The sequence below is a fragment of the Argiope bruennichi genome, chromosome 11 (assembly GCF_947563725.1).
Source record: "Argiope bruennichi chromosome 11, qqArgBrue1.1, whole genome shotgun sequence".
In the NCBI taxonomy this organism is placed as follows: domain Eukaryota; kingdom Metazoa; phylum Arthropoda; class Arachnida; order Araneae; family Araneidae; genus Argiope; species Argiope bruennichi.
The window spans coordinates 38,481,597-38,503,405 of NC_079161.1; the positions used below are offsets into that span (position 1 = coordinate 38,481,597).

At 25.5% G+C, this 21,809-nt stretch overlaps 1 long non-coding RNA gene across 2 annotated transcripts; it reads left to right on the top strand.

The window, feature by feature from the left end:
• The first annotated feature begins 6,213 nt into the window (after positions 1-6,213).
• On the top strand, positions 6,214-20,316 carry LOC129956954 (uncharacterized). Of its 2 annotated transcripts, XR_008782714.1 has the most exons (6): positions 6,251-6,308; positions 6,934-7,007; positions 10,627-10,791; positions 14,654-14,728; positions 17,135-17,360; positions 20,130-20,316. It is a non-coding gene; the product is annotated as an uncharacterized LOC129956954 (long non-coding RNA). The 2 variants fall into 2 exon arrangements; XR_008782715.1 differs by lacking the exon at positions 6,934-7,007 and having other exon boundaries at positions 6,214-6,308.
• Positions 20,317-21,809: the final 1,493 nt, after the last annotated feature.

Genomic DNA, 21,809 nt, shown 5'->3' on the forward strand with positions numbered 1-21,809 from the left:
ATATTAGGATGCAAAAAAGTTTCTCATCTTCTTTAAAATAAACTGTTTAGAACGTTTGCATGTATTGAAAATTTATATAATAAAATTTATTTAATTAAAATTAATAATAAAATAAATATAATTAAATTATATATAACAAATATTATTTACACGAGTTTTGATTTAGTTTCTGAAATTTTTGAATTTTCATATATATTTGTCACCTGAAAGGTATTACATATTCTGTTCCCAAATACTGAAAAAAATGAAAGATTTTATCGAAAGGTTTAGCCATTAATTAAATAGATATGTTCCATTATTTAAAATCTATTTAAAAAAAAATTCAATCCCGAGCAACAATGGGTACGTAAGATAAAGTTTGCTAACAAAATACCAAATTAATAATTGCCCTTTAACTTACGTAAATTTTTCATGAATCTCCAACAATAATAGATGAAAATGTTTTCTGCTTGTTATCATTCTACAGATGAGACATTTTGAGGACAAGAATTCAAATCTTATCTAAAGAAATAAGCATTTAAATGTCACTTTTTTTCAAAAAAAAAAAGAATAAAACGAAATGAAATAAACAATAGGAGCTAACATTAATGCATAAGTTTTGATCTTGGAGCTGTATGATGTGATTAAATTTATTAAATTCGACAGGCATGCTCCAATTTCATGCAAATATAAAAATAGAAAATTGGCAATAATTTTTGCATACTTCTCACAAACATTGAAACGAAAGTAGTAAAAATAGTTCTTTATGACGCACTTTCATTTTAGATCTAAAATAATTTAATGCACTATTTAGTTAGTAGTATAAAGAAGAAGAAAATAGCATTGCACTTGCAATTCATATCAGTTTCTTAAAACAAAATGCATATGAACATAATAAAAGACCTGAAATATATATAAACATAACCAGATTTTATTATCCCTCTGACATTCGAATTTATTTAATTTTCTCAGAGGATAACACATCCTACTTTAGAGAATTATTATTTTTTTAATTCCATAATAATATAAGGGCATTTGAGATAATGATACTTTTAAAGTAATTTTTTTAATATTTTCAATTGCTTAATATTTTCACTTAATTTTAGATTTAAAAATAAAAATAGTAAGTTGATCAGACTCGTACTTCCCTGCTAAGGGGTTAACTATATGAGCAAGATTTTCTGCTACTTTAAAAAAATTTTGCTATCTAACTCTTTTAATAATTCAGTTTTCCCACTAATACCTTTTCGCAATGCATCAGATTATATACTAATATAGTAATTAAATATTAATTGTAATTTTAAGAAAATAATGGAATATTTAAGAAGTTTAAATTTAAGCTATATTGCCTTATTACATAGAGATAAAAGATAAATAATAATCTTTGGTTTCTGCAAACAGTTTTTTTTAAAAAAAAGTTCTCAAATCTCATAAAATTAATAAATTGTAATCGTAATTATTAGAATATTATACATAATCGTAAACGGAATTCCAGGTATTAAAATATAATTATAATTCAAAACATAATTATTATTTTTGGATGCAGAATATATTTCACAGTTAATACATACACTTACGAACATAAACGATTTTAATAATTTTCATGATTCAAGAATTATTAATTAATTTTTACATTGTCCGTAATTCCGTCAACTTATTAGATGTTAAAGCAGTGTTATTTTAATGCATTTGCATACGGTCATATACGATCTCTTCTAATAGAAACCATTCCGATGACAACAAAGAGTAATTAAGTCTGATACATTTATCTTCTAAGTTTAGTGTAGCTGTAACTTCATGTTTTTTTTTTTTTTTTTTTTTTTTACCTCTCTGTCGTTTAGGAAGTATAGAGAAAATATTATAACCATGAAAAAAAAATCAAATTCAAGATTTTGAAAAATCTCTGAGAGAGAGAAACTCATTTTTGGAAAATGTCTATCTGTGACAAAGATAACTCAAAAACGCTTTGAGCTAGACGGATGAAATTTGTCATAAAGTTTTTATACCGAATTGGTAAATATCCCGAATCAATCCGGAGGAAGTCTTTCGGATAGACATTTCGAATATAATTTAAACACGATAACAATAAAACGGGTAGGATTAGATAGATAAAATTTGGTACACGTTTTTAACATGTACAGTGAAGACAAGTATCAAATTTTGAGTAAATTCAACGAGCGGTTGACCGTCTGTCGATCTGAACTACCAGAAACACATGAACACGATAATTCAAGCACGCAGTGACTTTAATATGTAAAATCTGGTATGTAATTTTGGAATTAAAAATGTAGCTTTGTACCAAATTTTTGTTTCAATATGTTGGGAAAAACGCATCTACAACACAAATACGATTTCGGGATACCAAAACACTCGCCAAGGATCACACGATAGATTCAATTAAAATGCTAAATTCATGCCAAGGTTCATATTTCTATTACATACCTAAGCCATGCAAGACGTTCTCTGAAATAACACCTTTATTAGAGATTATGTGAGAACGTTTGGGGAAATTACACCCCCTGGTTAATCCTGTAAGATGCAGAAATATTAAATGGATACCTTCTTCAGCTTTCAACAGGAGAAAAAATGATGCGATCAAATATTTGAGGAAACAATGGAAACGATTTCGGTTTAATTCAGGACAATGAAAATATTATTTTGAAATATACTTAAAATATATTTAAAAGTTAATTAAATCTGAACTAACGAATTTTAAACATCACGCCCCTTGTCCCTGCCAGCAATTAAATTGGCATCATTGAAAAGGTATTTTTTAGACTTTAAAAACAATTTGAAAAATGAGTCTTCTGTGGAAAAATATTTTAGAAAGTTATTGCGAAAAAACATCAATCTCTAGATTATTTTTTAATTAATCAACTTCTAATAATAATTTCAAAAGAAATCGTTCTGAGGTGCATGTTTCCATTCTATAACTTTTAACTAGGACAAATTGGGTAGCTACAGATCATACAATCTAGACTGAAGAATGATACCCCCCCACAGACACCCCTCCCCCCACACACGTTTCTTTACTGTCAGTTGAAACAATAATTATACCTGCTTTCAATTTTCTATCCATATCAAAAGAGATAAATCGCTAGGTTAATTATTTTTAAGACGTAGAACTAAGTAACGCAGAAGAAATGAATGGGCATTAAGAGTGATATTCTACGATTTACATCCTATGATTATAACATGCATATGAAATTAAAAAAAACATTTTTTAAATGTTTTTTAAATTTCATCCATTATTAGTGAATAAGATGCATCACTTTTTCATATGCTCGTGACATAAATTTGTGCGGCATTTCATGTTTATTTATGAATAGTAAAAAATAACAACAGGAATGATATATGGTTACAAAAACGAATTTTGAAACAAAACGAATTTTTTTTCTTTCTATCAATACTAAACTAAAGTTAATATTTCTGTCAAACAATAAAGATCTATTTATTTTTATTTTTTTCATTTATGTAGCAAAATTTACCATTTTAGTCTTACGATCATAATGGCGATTCATGCTCAGGTGCAATTTAGACAAAATTTGAAATGCTTCTGAATATTTCTTTTCGGAAAAGAATTTAATTTCTACTAGAAATTTTCACAGTAATAATTTGTCATTTATGAAAGGGCAATTCGATAGCAATAGCATGAAGACTGTAATTTCAACGACGCTTTTAAAATATCACAAAACAAAAATAGTATTACCGACGTCTAGACAAGGTCTAAGTTGTGTTTATTTAAATATGGAAATGATCCTTTAAGTGAAAATGTCAAGTATCCCAAGATTAAAAAACGGCATATTAACAATCAAAGGGAATGGTCTTATAAAAACTTACTCGCAAACTCTAATAAACATATCATACCAGAGAACGTCTTACATGATATTGGCTTACAATAGTTACAAAATATTAACTTTTTTCGTGAATTTAGCATTTTTATTCAATCTATCGTGTCATCTTTGACGAGTTTTATCGCAATTAATTCCTGACATGCGGTTAATAGTATCTGCAAATCGAGTTTGTGATGTACTCATGTTTTTCTCAATGAATGAAACAAAATGTGACACAAAACTGCCCTTGTAGTCAGAAAATCCCATTCCTAATTTGATACATTTAAGTCATAGCAATTTTGAATGATCGCATTTGCATGTTTCTGACAGTATAGACCAGTCAACTAATAGACAGTCAACCTTTTGTTGGTTTTGGTTCACACTTTGACAGGTGCTTGCTCTACTGATGTTAAATCTGTGTACCAAATCTTCTCTATCTAGCTTTCTTCATTTTGTAATTATCGTGTTAACTTATATTCGAACAGCCGGATAGACGAACTTCCTCAGAACAGATTTTGCACAAAATTTAATAGATACTGCAAATTTGGAGAAAAGACCGTATACCAAATTTCATCCCTCTAGAGATGCAGGAGATTCATCAAGAGTTTGAATTTTTTGACGATTACTATACTTTCTCGATACCACTTACGAGAGAAAGAGAAAATTACTACTTTTACAGATAATAATTTCTTTTATGAAGAATCTATTCATGACATAAAAAAAGGATGCCACTGGAAATTTTTAAAAATTACACACAATTTTAATTGTTTAGACTACATCTTAAAAACAATTTAGGCACAGAATTTTTTAATATCAATTACTATAAAGTTTAAAACGGTATTTTTAATTTCTATTTATGATGATGGATTGTCGAAAAATTGGATTATCCCTTTTATTTCAGTGACTGAACAATTCTTACGCATTAATGGCAAATTATGGATGGAATATATGGATGTTCTTCGTAGCATTTCACATGATCACGAATGATATATTTATATTTCTTAAATATTTATTTTAATATTATCCAAAATTTGAATTTCTTTGCCGGGATAATTTTGAATCATGTTATTTAGTCCAAGACTATTTTGATGAATTTCGCGTTGACACTTGCTCCAACATTAGGAAGCCTCTCATATCAACATTCTTTAATATGGATAAAATGTTTTCCACAAGTAAGAGAAATAGTTACATTAAAATGAAATGTTCACATGGGAAGAATTAATAGGTTCTAAAAACGAAATACCGATTCAACTATGAACAGAGAGTATTCGAATCCGCTTCATCATGAACGATATATGATTAATGAGAAATGAAAAAAAAAAAAAAAGAACTACTACCGCTACTCCTATTATTACTAGTACAACTGCTAATGCTAATTCTATTACAACAGCTACTACTATTACTGCTACTACTCCTACTAATACTAATACTACTTTACGTCACAGCTTCGTTTATAGAGCATAGAGACTTTTAGCTCCTGTATGATCTTTCCGTTTAAATGTGTATGAGTGGCGAAAAATGAACTAAATAGTTGTTTTTCGAGAAAAAAAAATGTATGAGTGGAAAATGAGTTATGATGTGAAACAAAACTTATACGGCTGAAATTGTTTTTACAGCTTACAAATTCTGAAAATTCTTCCAAATTGTTACTTAATTACTCTTTTCTTAAGTAGTGGTAGCATTTCAAAATAGCGAAGAACGAGTATTAAGATAATTTTAGTTGGGAACCTTCATGTAGGGCATTAAGAACAGGGGGTGGGCGTCTAGATACACATAAATATATACAAATGTAAAAATTTATACATTAGTAAAATATATTTTCTAGAATAATTTAAAAATAATTTTTTCATAAAATGCTTTTCATCTTTTCTGCTAATCCTTTAATGGTACCAGGTAAGAGAAATTCTTATAAAAGTATATAACCCTGAACTGATTTAATCAATCACTGGAAGCATCAGTAGAAAATTACGAGGACATTTAACTACCGACTTGAGGGATGTCAATATAGAAAACTTACATTTCAAGATTATGAGAAATTAAAATTTTGTATACTGACATATTAACAATAGGATACATACTTCTTACACAGTTTTAAAATTATATTCAAAATTTGAATTTGTGCCTATTTGGTGGAACTGTTTTGGCACATGTTATTTAGTTAGTGCTATTTTAAATCAGTTATGTGATTAGACTATATAGAATGTCATAATGCCTTCCAGGTCGACATATCCTCAATATGGATATAACTTTGTCAACGGTAAGCGGTTCACCTAAATGAAATCCACCCATGAAATCCAAACGGTTCACTAGTCTAATCAGTTCTACTGTTCACTATGAGTATTCGAATCCGGTGATCTGACCGTAAAACGAACGTATCACACTAGTGAATGATTCACAAAGAGAGAAATGAAAATTTTCATTTCTTACAGCCAGTATTGGCGTGAGTTCATTGTAACTTCCTTTCCATCGTTGCGAATACTTCTTTAAAAATGTCAGGTAAGAGAAATTCTTCTGAAAGTATCTAGCGCATATCTTCTAAATATATTAGAATAGTTGAAGAAGAATTAAAATTTAATAATCTGAAAAATTTGAATTTTTGGTAAAAGTAAAGTATATTTTCCCGGAAGGTTGTGTCGAGTTCATAATGCATGTTTTTTTAAATGCCTTTATTCCTTTATGTCACATGTTTTTGAAAACAGCGCTTTATTTAAATATGAATAACAATAATTATAAATGCTATTATTTCATACAAATCAAATTAGAAATGAAAATTTGTTTTTCAATGCTAACAAATCAAAATAAATTCGAATGTTTTACATTTTTTTCTTATTTTAAGCTAGAAATTCAAGAAAGCAGAGAAAAATACGAATGGATATCGATACGATTTAATGGTCCATAGTGGATCCATTATATCCAATGCACCATTATTATCCAATTTACAGTACCATTAGTGGTTCCATAACCGATACGACGGTTAAAGGAATTTTTATTTGCATATTATTTGGTGTTTCAAACTTATTTATAATCTTAAGAGTGGATATTTTATTTTAATTATAATTTTAAAAAATACGTTTTGTTGATTATATGAACTAATCATTAATTGTTCATATTGTCTTAATAGCTTAGATTTTTGGAAAAATGGATCCAACCAAGTTTGAAAGTGAGAGTTTTAAAAAAATATGGAAGTTCTTACAGGTATTTGTAATCAAAATTATTAAAAAAGATTTCATTTAATGGAACCGAAGTTCATTTGGAATTCATTTCAAATATGTATCAAATGTACTTATTCAATTATGATTTATTTAATTAAAGCAGATAAATTTAACTCCCTTGTACTTTAAAGATAATATATACTAGACTAATAATGAAAATCATCATTCGACACATACACAAAAAAAATTAAAATTCCGTTTAAAACTGATAAAGAATAATAGAATTGTTGTTATGTTTTTAATGATATGCATATCTGAAGATTGGAAGAGGCAAAATAGTTTATTAGATAAAAATTTTAAAAAATTAAATTTTAGCTAATTACTGATTTTTTACGATTAAAAATACTGGTTAAAATAATTTCATTTCGAAAATTTCAAAATTTAGTGAAATTTCTTTATTTTATTACTCATCAATATGCCATTACTTTTCATATAAATATATTTGACCTTCCCCTTTGAACCTTGAAAGTGGCCGCTTTTATTATTATTATTTTTTAATTTTTTTTTACCGAAGGATAATTTCTTTTAGGAGAAAACTGAAGAGTTTCTATCTTTAATAGAATTGCTAATAAGTGATTGATGGATAGATTTGAAAAGAGCATAAAATATAGAACACAAAGATGAACATAAAGAAAGCGTTTAATGTCAATTTCGAAAGAACTGTGATAGAGAAAATTCACACTATCATGTCATATTGTTAGTATGAATTTGCAAATGTTACTTGGTTCGGTTTGAAAAAGGATAGTTATATCAAGTAGATCATTCGTTTTTAGTAGCCTATGTCCTCCCATAAAAATGGAGTCAAGAATGAATAAAAATATTGAAGGTTATAAACTAGATTCGTGGTTCTTTAATTGGAATAGAAAATAAAATGGCACGAGAATCAAAATGATCAGAAATTCTTTCGTTATAAAATATAAATTTAGCATTTGAATAAAGCCAATCATTTTATTAAACCTCCTTAAAATAAGAAGGGAAAATCTAGGAAACACAATTGGAATAAGGGCAGAAATATTAGTTTCTAAATGAAATAAAGTGAAATAAAAACTTCATTACATTTAACAATTATTTTTCAATATATTCAGTAATTTTAAGTAATTAAATCTTGTTACTTAAATTTGCATTATATTCAGTAGAAATTGTTGTAAAATTTGCGATAAATATTCAAGTACGAAAAAATATAGAAATACTATCATTCATAATTAATTATTTCAATAAAAGTGCTGTAAACATTGTTCAATAATTTGAAATTTAAAATTTTTATCAATTTTTGAATATTCAAATTATTATCATCATTGTTCGACATTTTATACATATAATAGTAAATATAAATTATTATTAAATAGCTATTAAATTTTATATTTATGCCGTAATATTTTAAGGCCGGAATAATCGCTTATGATATTTTGAATACAGAATCGATAATAATATTCTATAGTTAGAAAGTAGCAATTTATCAGTTTCATTGTAATTCAAAACATTGAAAATTGATATTTTTTTAAAGTTAAAACCAACTGATTTAATTTTAAATTATAATCTTTAAAGAATTCTGAAATATATTATAGATTTTTTTTATTTTTAATTTTTTTTATCTGTTTATGAATGTATTACACTAATACAAAGCCAGATCCATTTAAAGATAGGGAAAAGTGACGTCTTTTTAATTTGAATTAATAATTATAATTTTCCTACTTTTTGACAACAGATTACATTAATTATGAAAAAAGGAAAGAAAATCTCGAATTATTTGTATATAAAAAATAAATAATAAACAACGTTTCATTTCAACTCTTTGTTGTCTTTCAACAATTTTTAAGAGCTTTTAAGTCTTTATCTTATTATTCGATATGTTTTTGAAAACTTTCATTATAATTATTTAAAAAAATTAGATATAAAGATATAAATTGAAAAAAAAATGTAAAGTTTGACACAACTATTTTTTTGGAGGAGGGGGGGGGATTATAATCAACTATTTTGTGCATTTTATGCTTGGAAAAAGGAATTAATTTTCTTCAATCAGTTTATAATAAATAATTGCATATGAGAATTCAAGTCTATTTTTTAAAACTCTATTCTGGAATATCATTGTGGTTTACATTTAAAACCTGGAATTTAAACATTTTAAACCTGGAAACATTGACATTTTAAACCTGGAAAGTAGAAACGGAGATAATATAACTAAACTCTGTAAAAGAAATTAGAAGACAATCACTGCATGTTCATTTAAATTAATTTTACTAAAAACATCTAGAAAATTTATATTTTGAAGCATCAAACGTTTACAATACATAAAAAAGACACTCATCTGTATAAGCAATGACATCCAATTGAGAAATTAAATTATGATTAAAATTCATTGACTATTTAAATAATAATTTAAAATTAATTTGATTGTAAAAAAGTTCAATAATTATGTTCATTTAATTTTAAGATTTAATAATTTTTGATTTAAAAATACCAATTTTATAATAACAAGTTACTGTAGTTGATTCAAATTTGTATATTTGAAATGAATTCTTGAAGGATTCTGACAGAAATTTACTTTGGATCATTTAAGGCTTTTATTTTTAACCCATTAGCTGCCACGATCCACGATGGAAATTTTGGAATTTTACACACATCACTCGGCGCCAAAAATATATTTAGCACGACTGACAGTTTAGTTTGTATATATGTCAGTCAATATTGTGAGTAGCAGAAAATGAATTGAACGACAAAATTTGAAACTTGTCTGTAAACAGAATTTTCTTATTTGAAGCATTATATTTTTAGTTTGGTTTCTGTGCTATAATGAAATGTATATAAATATATAATTTAGAGGTTATAGTAAATATCTGATATTTATTTAATATTCTGTTTTTTTTTATTGAAATAACTGAAATGATCATTAATAAAGATATCCAATCTAAACTAAGAAATATTTTGAAAACGAAACGAAATAGTTTCGGAATCGCAATTAGAAATTATTTCTTATTGAAACTAAAACCAAGAACAGGAACAGGAAAAAACATCATAGTATTTAGAGAGCGCAAATGAAGCTACATCTAAAACACAAATGAATTGAGACAAAAGTAATAAAAATCAAGTTAATAGGAAAATCAAATTAAACCAGATAAAAAAGAAGTTTCTTTATCTGGTTTAATTTGATTTTCCTATTAACTTGATCTTTATTACTTTTGTATATATATATATAATTTATTCGAACAAAAATTTTAAAAAAAATGCCAGTTAATGGGTTAAGGATAATTTTTTAAAAAAGTTATTTCTGAAGGATAAAAATGAACTGAGTATACATTCAAACAAAACATAGCATTTTACAGACCCCCAAACTTCATCAGTTTCATAATGTTATTCTTATCCGAGCTTATAAACAAATTTAAAAGATCTTAATTCTTATGCATATGAAAATGTATTTTGAGATTGTAGATAAAATAATTGTGGACCTGCCAGATTTTTTTAAAAAAATGAATCGCTGCGAATATTATGATGAAAATTTCGCTTCTTCCCTTAGAATAGCAATCACATGAGAATATGTTTTTTAATCGTTTTATAAACAAAATCGGTGTAGTATTTATCAATATTAATCTCTAATTAATATTTAGGCCTAAACTCTCCCGAACGGACGCCGTACGTAGAAAACGACAGATCGCCGTGAAGCAACCTCAATCGGATGAAGCATAGCCACACTGGGGTCGACACCAAAGACAGGCAGCACCCTTGAAATTTCCTAGTTCCGTGTCATGTCTCACTCTGGTATATTAAATCTGGTAGGTATTGATTGCCATTCTTCAACAGATAACTTAAAATGAATAATTTATAATACTTATTAATTTTGGCATAAATATAATGTATAATTATAACAATATAATTACAATGTTTAATTTCTAATAAATATATAATTTGTGTTAATTTAGAGTCTTCAGTCGATATGAACTTATCAATTGTTGATGATTCTTTAGAAGAATATCTCTTTAATAATCAGTGATATCTCTTATAATAATTTTAAATGTAATTATGTGAAATTGTTTAATAAATTAGAAGAATATCATGCAGCGATATCTGTTTTAATAATTTTAAATATAATTATGTGAAATTGCTTTAGAAGAAAACTACCCGAAATTTCCTTGGAAGAAGCGTATTATGTAACGTATCATTTTTTAAGAAGAGTATTAAGTAACAGTATCATTTTTTTAAGAGTTTTAAATTAAGGATTAGACGAGATTTCTTAATGTGAATAGTTGCTTTAAAGTTTTCGCTGAAATTTTCGCTTCTTTCCAACAAAAATAACATCGCATGCGAATGACTCCTTCAGCATTTTTCATTTTGGATTTATTACATCATTTCTAAAAATTGGAAATCTCTTGTTTGTATTTAATATTGAGTGTTTTAACGTGTAATCGAAAACGCTATTTACTAAACAGTCACACAAAACTCGTACGTTATCTATCTCAAAATAAAGTTTATGTTTTGCATCATCTGATTGCTAATGTCACTAACTTTATTTGAATCCCAGATTCCAAGCAATGAAGTAGATATTCTTAACAAAAGCAAGATGTTTTACAACCATTTTTTAAATCGCCGTTTTCTATTTTTTATGGAATATTACAATACTATTGCCGCTTTCGCTAAACTAAAAAAAAATTGTAACAACGTTACCATTCACTGAAAATTTTAAATTACACACGTTAATATAACAATACTGACGATAAAAAAATTACTTTTTTAATGATACCACTGTTTTAACCAACAAATTAAATTTTTATTTTTAATGATTTTTTTAAAAAAATAATTTAACCATATTTATCAGCAATTTAGCTCGCAAGAAATAAATAAAATTTAACCTGCACGAGAAAGTTATGCATGTATGAAAAAAAAATGAGCTTTTATCAACGCGGTGCCATCACATTGACAAAAGCTCAAATTAAAAAATAAGTTAACTATCATTACAAATGAAATAAATATGAATTACCATTTTTATAAAAAGTAAATACAAAATATAACAAGTGTGGTCAATATTTGAGTAAATGTATTAGAATCTACATAATATGATTTATATAATAATAAATTTTTTATTTCCACACAAGACAGTATTGTATGAGCACCACCATAATAAAAGTGTTAATGCATTATAAAAATTAATAATATTTGTCGTAATTTAGAACTTGATACATAAATCTTAAATCATATTTGTTTTGATGCTGTCATTAAAAATAGGCAAATTATCAATGTAGATTTTACTTTCATATAATTCCATAAAAATATTTAAATAATAAGCAAGTGCTTTTGATTATTTTTTTCTGATTGTGATAGAACCATTAACATAATAAAAGAACAATCGCTTAAATTGACTTAAACAAATATGTCAATTAAAGTAAAATGCATGTATTAGTAAAGAAAACAATGAATTCAAATTCTGTCTAATGAAATTTGTGGCAATTATAAGTCTATTGATTGAAATTTATACATATAATGTTTTTGAAACAATAGCATATAGTAATAAATCTCAGATTAAAAATTTCTCATATAAATACAGAAGCTGTTCGTACTTTTTTTAATGGTTTTTTAATTGGTTACATTTCACATCATAACCTCTATGATAATAATGCTGTTCGCAAAATTTATATATGTAGTCCAACCTATAGCTTATGCAACTTATCATACTTCATTAACATCATTAAATCTACAATTTTTCATTGATTTTTTTGTCCTTTCTTTTCGAAGAAATTTTTAGTGTATTCATATATAAGGTTATTTGCTTTCTTTATTTATTATATATTATATACATATAATATAAATTTATTTTATTATTTATAACATTTCGATAATATTAGGAATTCATTTTTGCATTTTTGATCTATTATTCTGTTTAATTTTTTATTATAAGAACATCACCAACAACCATGCTGTAATTAACGTTTACCATCCAGTATACTTCATCACTTTCAATACACGGTCACATGTCTATAAAAGAAATGATGATAAGGTACTTTTTTAAGAATCAAATCACTATTTACTATATTATTTATAGTGATAAAGTAAATAATGATTACATAAAACGTTTAGTTTAACCTGATACTTACAACGCTTTTTGGATATTTTACTTTTGAGTATTTTTACATATGTAAAACACACTTAGGACTTAATCCGGAAGTTTAATATGAATTTAATAGAAACTCAAGTGTCAGTTTCACGCACAGTGATAAAATTTGTAGAAAACTAGTTAATAGGATGTTTTAATATGTTTTGGATAAGCAGAAGTTTTAATACTACCATAGTTCCTACTAACAAAACATGACTTAGACAAATAAAAGAATCTCATGTTTGAGAATTATTTCTTTCGAAACAAAAGTAGAAAAAACTTACATTTTTCAGCCAATATAATCATTTCTTACATTTGAGCTTCGATATTTCTTGTTATATATTTCTTATTTTCTATCTAAAACAAAAAAGATATTACATAGATTACATTTACTTAAAAAGGTAACGAATTTCTAAATGATGAATGACATATACAGAACTAGTAAAGCTTAAAAAATTCAATAATGATTTATAATAATATAATGAGAATATTCATCTCAAAAACGTATGCAACTCTCTTATGACCAAGGATTTTTTCGACCAATGTAATCCTAATATAGAACGATTTCTTCATTTTGGTATTTTCATTTTTACTTTTAATGTGATTGAGCATTGTATTAAGTGAAGATAATTTCATTTTTTTTACTGCATTACTATAATTAAGTAAGAACATTCACTTGAGAAACGATTAAAGCTAAAGTGTGATTTTACTTTCTGTGAACATTTATATATATATATATAATGAACAATTTTGAAGTTTAGATCTTATTTTTTATTCTTGAATTAATATAATAACATAAAAACACAATCGTCGATAAAATGAGAATGTTCAACGATTTCTGAATTTTAATTTTTTTTTCTAGTTTTTAACGTAATCAAGCTTTATATTATGTGAAGGTAATTGCATACTTTAATACTTAATTTACATACTTAATACTTAATTTATTAATTTACATACTTAATTACATACTTTACATACTTAATACTTAATTTATTAATTTACATACTTAATTACATACTTTACATACTTAATACTTAATTTATTAATTTACATACTTAATTACATACTTTACATACTTAATTACATACTTTACATACTTAATACTTAATTTATTAATTTACATACTTAATTACATACTTAATACTTAATTTACATACTTAATTACATACTTAATACTTAATTTACATACTTAATTACATATTTACATACTTAATACTTAATTTACATACTTTACAAACTTAATTTATTTAATTTACATACTTAAAATATTATAAAATAAAAACACATTCTCCGATAATGTAAGAATTTTTAACGATTTTTAAGTTTTGTTATTTAGTTTGTATTTTAAATATAATCAGGCTTTGCATCTATTGATAGTGATCTAAATTTTAATATGTTTCTATAATAAAATAAGAATAATCACACCTAAGAAACGAATACAGCTGTTTTGTGATTCTATTTTTTGTAATTTATTTTTCAACATATACAAAATGTTGATCAATTTTTACATTTTGTTACTTTAGTTTTTATTTTTCATGTACTTTTTTCAGGCTTTGTATTAAGTGAAGATAAGTGCATTCGTAAATGCATTACTACTATGAAATAAAAACAAACTCAACAAAAAAGTAAGAATTCGAACTGATTTCTATGTTTTATAATTTTATTTTTAATTTTTAATTCAATCGAGCATTGCATTAAATGAAGATAATTAATTCCCTTTTTTAATATTGTACAATAATAAAGTAAGAATATATGAAAAACATATATAGATTATTTTTTGTCATTTCATTTTTAGTGATTTATTTTTTAATCCTTACGTTTAATGAAGAGGAATATGTGTTTGTGTGTATTGACGCTCTATAGGCCAGATGTTTCACCGAGAGCAATCAAACTTGGCATACGTATAATTTGAAGGTGAATTTGTGTACATGGGACTGATCTTTTTGAAATGTTAATCAAAAGTTTAATTAATAAAAAATTTAGCAAAATTTTGGAGTTTTTCCGGTATATCTACCGTAAATATTATATAACTTACATAATCTTTAAATTCAAAAATTATGCATTCAATGATACTTATTATTTTGCTGCAATTTTTTTCCAATTTTTAAAATATTTGTTTTTTATAAGGTGTTGCCCTCGCCCAGACAAAATTCATATTTAAATATTAAGTATCTTTCACTGCAATTTAAACAGAGACAAGTATAATTTTTAACATGTGTCTATAAAAAATAAAATAAACATAAAACATATCTTCTGAAAAAATAAATGCAACAAAATGATTTTTTGTAACTTTTAAAATATCTGTATTATCAATTCAATTATTCTGTGTTATTTTAAGCAATCATGTTTCAATACATACAATATATCCACTATAAACCGACGAAACAGTTAATTTCTAAACCGTTAACAATAGACTTATACATATAATATGAAAAATTATTAAAAATGAAGATTAAAAAGATTTTTTTTAATTGAAAAGTAACCGTATATCAAGAACATTTCATGGAATGTAATTTTTCAGAAGCAAAGGACACTATAAAATTTAGACTTCATAATTTTTTCAAAAGTACTTTTAAATTTTACAAAATAAAATTAGTCAAATTAGAAGTATATTTGACTGAAATAAAATATTATTATTTACAGCGTTTAAATCATTTTTAAATAGTTAAAATAAAAGTTTATTTTAAGATGAATAAAAAATATTGAATAATTCATTGAAATATTACACAAATCATATATTGCAATGCACTTCAAAAGAATTCAATCTTAAATGATACTTTCTGTTTTCATAATTTAAAAAAAAAACATATTCGATTCTATCAAAATATATTTTTTATTTTAATTGAAGTTAAACACTTCCGTCTCAGTTTAAAGTTAAAATATTACAAGAAATAAGGAAAAATTAGAAAGATATATAACACAATGGATAAAATTACGTAATATTTCTATAACATTATGATTATATGTCTATAAAATTTGCAGTTTAAATATAACTTGTTGAAGAAGTTATTAAGAGACCAATTTACAAAAATACTGAAAAATTTAAAAAGCACTAATCCAACTTATTGCCAAAGGCGGCTAGTATAGACGGAATATTGATAGATTTCTTGATTTTGTTACTTTTTTGTAATGTAATCAATCTTTATATTAAGTGAAATTAGTTATATTCTTGAATATATTACTATAGTAAACTAAGAATATTCGCCGATAAAATAAGAATGCCTGGAGATTTCTACATTTTATTATAATTTTTACTTTAAATGTAATAGGATTCGACAAAAAATTTATAATCCCTATCTGGAATCAAAGTTATCTGTTGTATGCATATACTTATAAGCAGTAGCATGCACTATCATTGTAAAAAGTAGAATAGGATGGAAGGATATTGTATTATCTCTTTTATGCTGTAAGTTACTGTATCAGACAGTGAGTTAAGACCACAAGATTTTTTTTAAAAACATTGTTGAGTACAGTATTAACTCGGGTTTTTAAATATCCATGTGCTGTTGAATGCTCTCGAGTGAATACATCTTTTATAAAACCCGTTTTCATATAAAATTACTAAAACAGCCGATTACAAAATATAAATTTTTTCTCAAATTACTGATCACATTATAGATGAATCAGCTAATAAAATTTTGCTCTCTGAAATTCGTAGTGATGTTCCCATACCATTTATGATTAATTCTAAAAATTCGTTGCCAAAACCGAGAAGACATATACAGTCACAGAATGCATAATGTCAGAATTTCCAATTATGTAATTAATTGTACTTAATATGATTTTGACAGAATAAAACATGCCACGTACTTATAACTATTAATTTTACTAAAGCGTTTTGTTAATAAAGCAATTATTTTTTGTACTATAAGTATACTGTATATTATTAAATTTTCAATGAGCTATATGTATTCGTTTCGACAGATTGAATTTATAAAATTTTCCTTCCGGAATTAATTACATGCTTTTTGTAATTTTTTATTCGCATTTTATTCTTCAAATTTTATCTTTTTTTTTCTTTCTTAATTTAGTTTTTGGAGCATTCAAATGTTTGCAAAGCATTGAAAAAGATCCAAAAGCAAAGAAAGCTGAGCAGATCAAGATTCAGAATTAGATTTTTGGAAGTACTGAATAAAGATAAAGCTGGCCCCAAAACCTGTTGACCATCAACAAATGCAATTTTTTTCTCCAACATCAACAGACCATCGAATGCTGCAATTGTCTATTTTTATGTGTAAAAGTTACATTACCATTTAGGTAAGAATAAAATGAATAAATTACCTCTTTATATATAAGAATAATTTTATAATAAATTATTAACTGAAAGATCACATTTTAATGTGAGAAGACTTTGTCAGCATGAAAAAGAATGTGCCAATTACAGCACACTGAATATTATTTTCAGTAACTTGAAGAAAGTAAATTTAAGAGAAGATGTAATTATTTTATTTTCCACAGATTTAAATCTGTAATTAAAATAATGGTTGTTAAAACAGGATAAGATTTTCTTTAAAATTTGGCATTAAAATCGAATATAAAACTAAAATACCACAGTAAAAATGATATACTATAATTACGACACTCACACTGATCATATTATTTGATTAAATTATAAATTTTAAAAATTAAATAATTTATTTAAAAGAGGATAATCTTGATGTTTATAATGTTCTATTTAAAAAAAAATATTATGGAAAACACTTTGAAAGAGTAACATACCTAATATTGCAAACACATTTTCTTTCATATCTCCAATTTAAGAAATTTCAGACTCACATGTCGAAAAAATTTCCTGCTATTTCTAATTCTACTTTTTTTCTAATTCTCTAATTTCATAACTATTTCATCATATACTTACATATTATGGCATGTAACCACGAGATTCAGTCTCTTTTTTTCCTAGAATCCATTTACTTTTCTTCTAAGCTATTTTTACTTATATAACATAGTCTTTATTTCATACTTTCTATCCCATTAGAATAATACGGTGTATCGTTATTACATTTAATCTCTACCTTCTTTCCCAGCTGTCTGTTTTCAAGTATAGGTACGTAATATGAAATATAATCAATGAATGTATTCAATAATTTCTAATTGCTGGAGTCACTTCTTTCACTTTCACTAGTTTTTTTTTCTTTCACATTTATAGTTTCTATTGCTTTCTCTCCTTTTATTTTCACGTTTATTTATTTCATATTGAGTGTCATCATTACAATTAATATTTACTATCTTTTCTAAGACCCTTTTTTGCATTTAAACTTACATAATATAAAGGGGAAGAAACTGTACTTTTTATATCCTTTAGTATTCAACTTTCTTCGTTTCGTCTGTTTTCGCGTATATTTATCTAGTGGGCATGCCATCATTGCATTTTGAGTGTCATCATTGCATTATTTCTCCTTATTTCACCTAACATTTTTATTTTTTAAAAACATTTTTATGCCTCTATTATTAAAATACTTATATAATATGGCATATTGTGTGTTATTATAGGGAAAAGCATTGGGAATACTTCTCTTGTGTCAAAGCCGCTTCGAAATTTGATGCAGTTTCATAATTTATGTGTCAGGATATATAAAATTTCCATCCGTTTTGCTCATTATATTTGTTCACGATATATACGGACAAAAACAACAGATGTATAATTTATCCTTTGATCAAAACTTAGATACAGGCGTACAGGTACAAAACTTAGATATCAGGCATTAAAAGGCACCCGTTTTGGTCCGAATTCATTTAAGTAGCTTGATGAGTTTTTTTTTAATTATCTGGTTCAAATGTGTACGAATAAGAAGCCTGAAGTTTTCGCATCCGTTTTGGTCCGAATTCATTTAAGTAGCTTGATGAGTTTTTTTTTAATTATCTGGTTCAAATGTGTACGAATAAGAAGCCTGAAGTTTTCGCATCCGTTTTGGTCCGAATTCATTTAAGTAGCTTGATGAGTTTTTTTTTTTTTTTAATTATCTGGTTCAAATGTGTACGAATAAGAAGCCTGAAGTTTTCGCATCCGTTTTGGTCCGAATTCATTTAAGTAGCTTGATGAGTTTTTTTTTTTTTTAATTATCTGGTTCAAATGTGTACGAATAAGAAGCCTGAAGTTTTCGCATCCGTTTTGGTCCGAATTCATTTAAGTAGCTTGATGAGATTTTTTTTTTTTTTAATTATCTGGTTCAAATGTGTACGAATAAGAAGCCTGAAGTTTTCGCATCCGTTTTGGTCCGAATTCATTTAAGTAGCTTGATGAGTTTTTTTTTTTTTTTTAATTATCTGGTTCAAATGTGTACGAATAAGAAGCCTGAAGTTTTCGCATCCGTTTTGGTCCGAATTCATTTAAGTAGCTTGATGAGTTTTTTTTTTTTTTTTAATTATCTGGTTCAAATGTGTACGAATAAGAAGCCTGAAGTTTTCGTTGAATGGTTTTGTTTAAAATTTAATTCACATTTGCAATTTTAGTAATACTAATTTTTGCCAGATTTAATCTATTTACCTTCTTATGTTGTCATGTTCTTATATACACATGGACGGATAGATACAGAAATTTCATTCAAATTTTAAAAAAATCAATTTTTGATTAAAACACTATATATAAATTTTTCTAACTGCAATCTTTGGTATCTGAGTTCTTGTTTAAGTAGATAAACAATAGTTATAATTCCAAATATTGTTTTTTGGAACGCGAATAGTTTTAAAACTAGAGATTTATCGAAATTTTCTTGATTACATTTTCTGACAATTACAATATATTCTCTTCGCGTAATTAGTATAAGAAAAAAAAATTCAATAAATAAATAAAATAAACAAATAATAGCTTACAGGGAGTAAAAATAAGTGGTCAGATAAGATTAGATGATGTCATAACAATTTATGATGAAAAGAAAACTTAAACAAAAGGAAATTAAGAAAAATTCATTCTTTTTCCAAAATATTTAAGAATAATAATTGAAAAAAAAAACGAAAACTCAGAAAGAAGAATATAAGAATTCACAATTTTCCTATAAAATTAATGTCTTTATTCTTTATTTACAGCTGTTGAAGTTAAAAATGACTAAATGCTGAAAAAGAAGACGTGGAAGAAAAATATGGCCCAGATTAAGTATTCAGTTTTGATTGAAACAAGTCAATCAAAAAAGAGAAAAAGATGAGTAAAAATAAAAGCTGAATTTTATCAGAATTACATGCAACATATATATGTTTTGAGTCAATAAAAAGAGTTTTGTACACAATTATTTTTATTTTTATTTCCACATCATGTAATGGCATATTTTATACGTTCCAAAATTTCTGTACCAAGTTCCTTAATCTTTCATTTTTTCATATGCTCTTTAAAATGGAAATTTTAAGCTTATCTTGAGTATCAATTATCTTAAGAAATAAATTTTAAACTAAAAAGTTTTCACTTTATTGTATTATTATAAATGAATTTGAACTGAATATAAATGTCATTTTTAACTTAATAACATTTATAAGCTGATGTGTTATCTCCAATTTACGACAACGTTACGGGAAAATCGTTCAAGACACTCTAGAAATCAAACTGCTGAACGTAACAGTTGATTGACACATTGAACTGAGAGTTTTTGATTGGTAATAGGTGCTCACTAAAAAAGAGGCTTTTTTTTTAAAAAAAAATATTAAATCATTTAAATAAAATTAATCATTAATATTTACCCTCCATAACTACAAAGCATATTTTTGGATAAAAAGCGATTTTCCGTCACTTTAAAATATATAAAAAAATAACGTTTCAATGATACCAATTTTCTTTCAATAAAGTTTTTTCTTCAAAGTTAACACATTTTTAAAAATATTTTAAAGAACATCTTACAAGAATACTTTTCATTGTCGGAGTTACTGGATATATACTTGCCGTAATACAACGCTATTAAAACTATTTTTTTTATAACATTATCATTTCTATATGCTATAAGATAAAATTTAAAAAAAAAAGATAGACAAAACAAATCTAAAATATTACCATTCTAACTATTTTTTGATTATAGGCTTAAATCTTTTTCAATTATTTCTAAAGTAAGTCTTTATGGTAATAAAAATTTAAAATTTTTGATAACTTTTAAATATGCAATCACTACAAATACTTTCTAATTTCTGAAGTAATTTTAATAAATAGTGCTTATTAAAAAGTAAGTTTTATCCACAGGAAAAAAAAACACTTGACAAATGACTTAAAGTATCTAAACTCTTTTCAATTAAGTAATAAAGTATCATAAAAAATAATAAATAGGTTCTTATGGAAGCAAACAATTGACCAAATTAGATTTTAAACAGCTAAAATTTACAGAAGATATGCATTTTTAATAATTAATAAAGGATATTTATCTATTCTTTCAAAACATTTAGATAAAAATGTACACCTAATCTGTAATATAAAATGAAGCCTTTACAGTGGTTATTCGTCATTTCATTTGACTGTGCTTATTAAGAGTTGCATTACTAAAAATTCCAAGTTTGTAAAGAGATTTAAAAACAACAACAAAAAAATTGATTAAAGGATTATATAATCTGTATGATTTTCGTTCTACTTAAATTTTTTATTTTATTGAATAAAATATATTGAATCAAAATCATTTTTCAAGCCATAAAAGTTTTAAAAAATGAAATATAAATTGATATATTTCTCATGAATACTCAACAATATGAAAAACAATTCTTCATATTACTGATAATGCATACTGTGCGATATGTGAA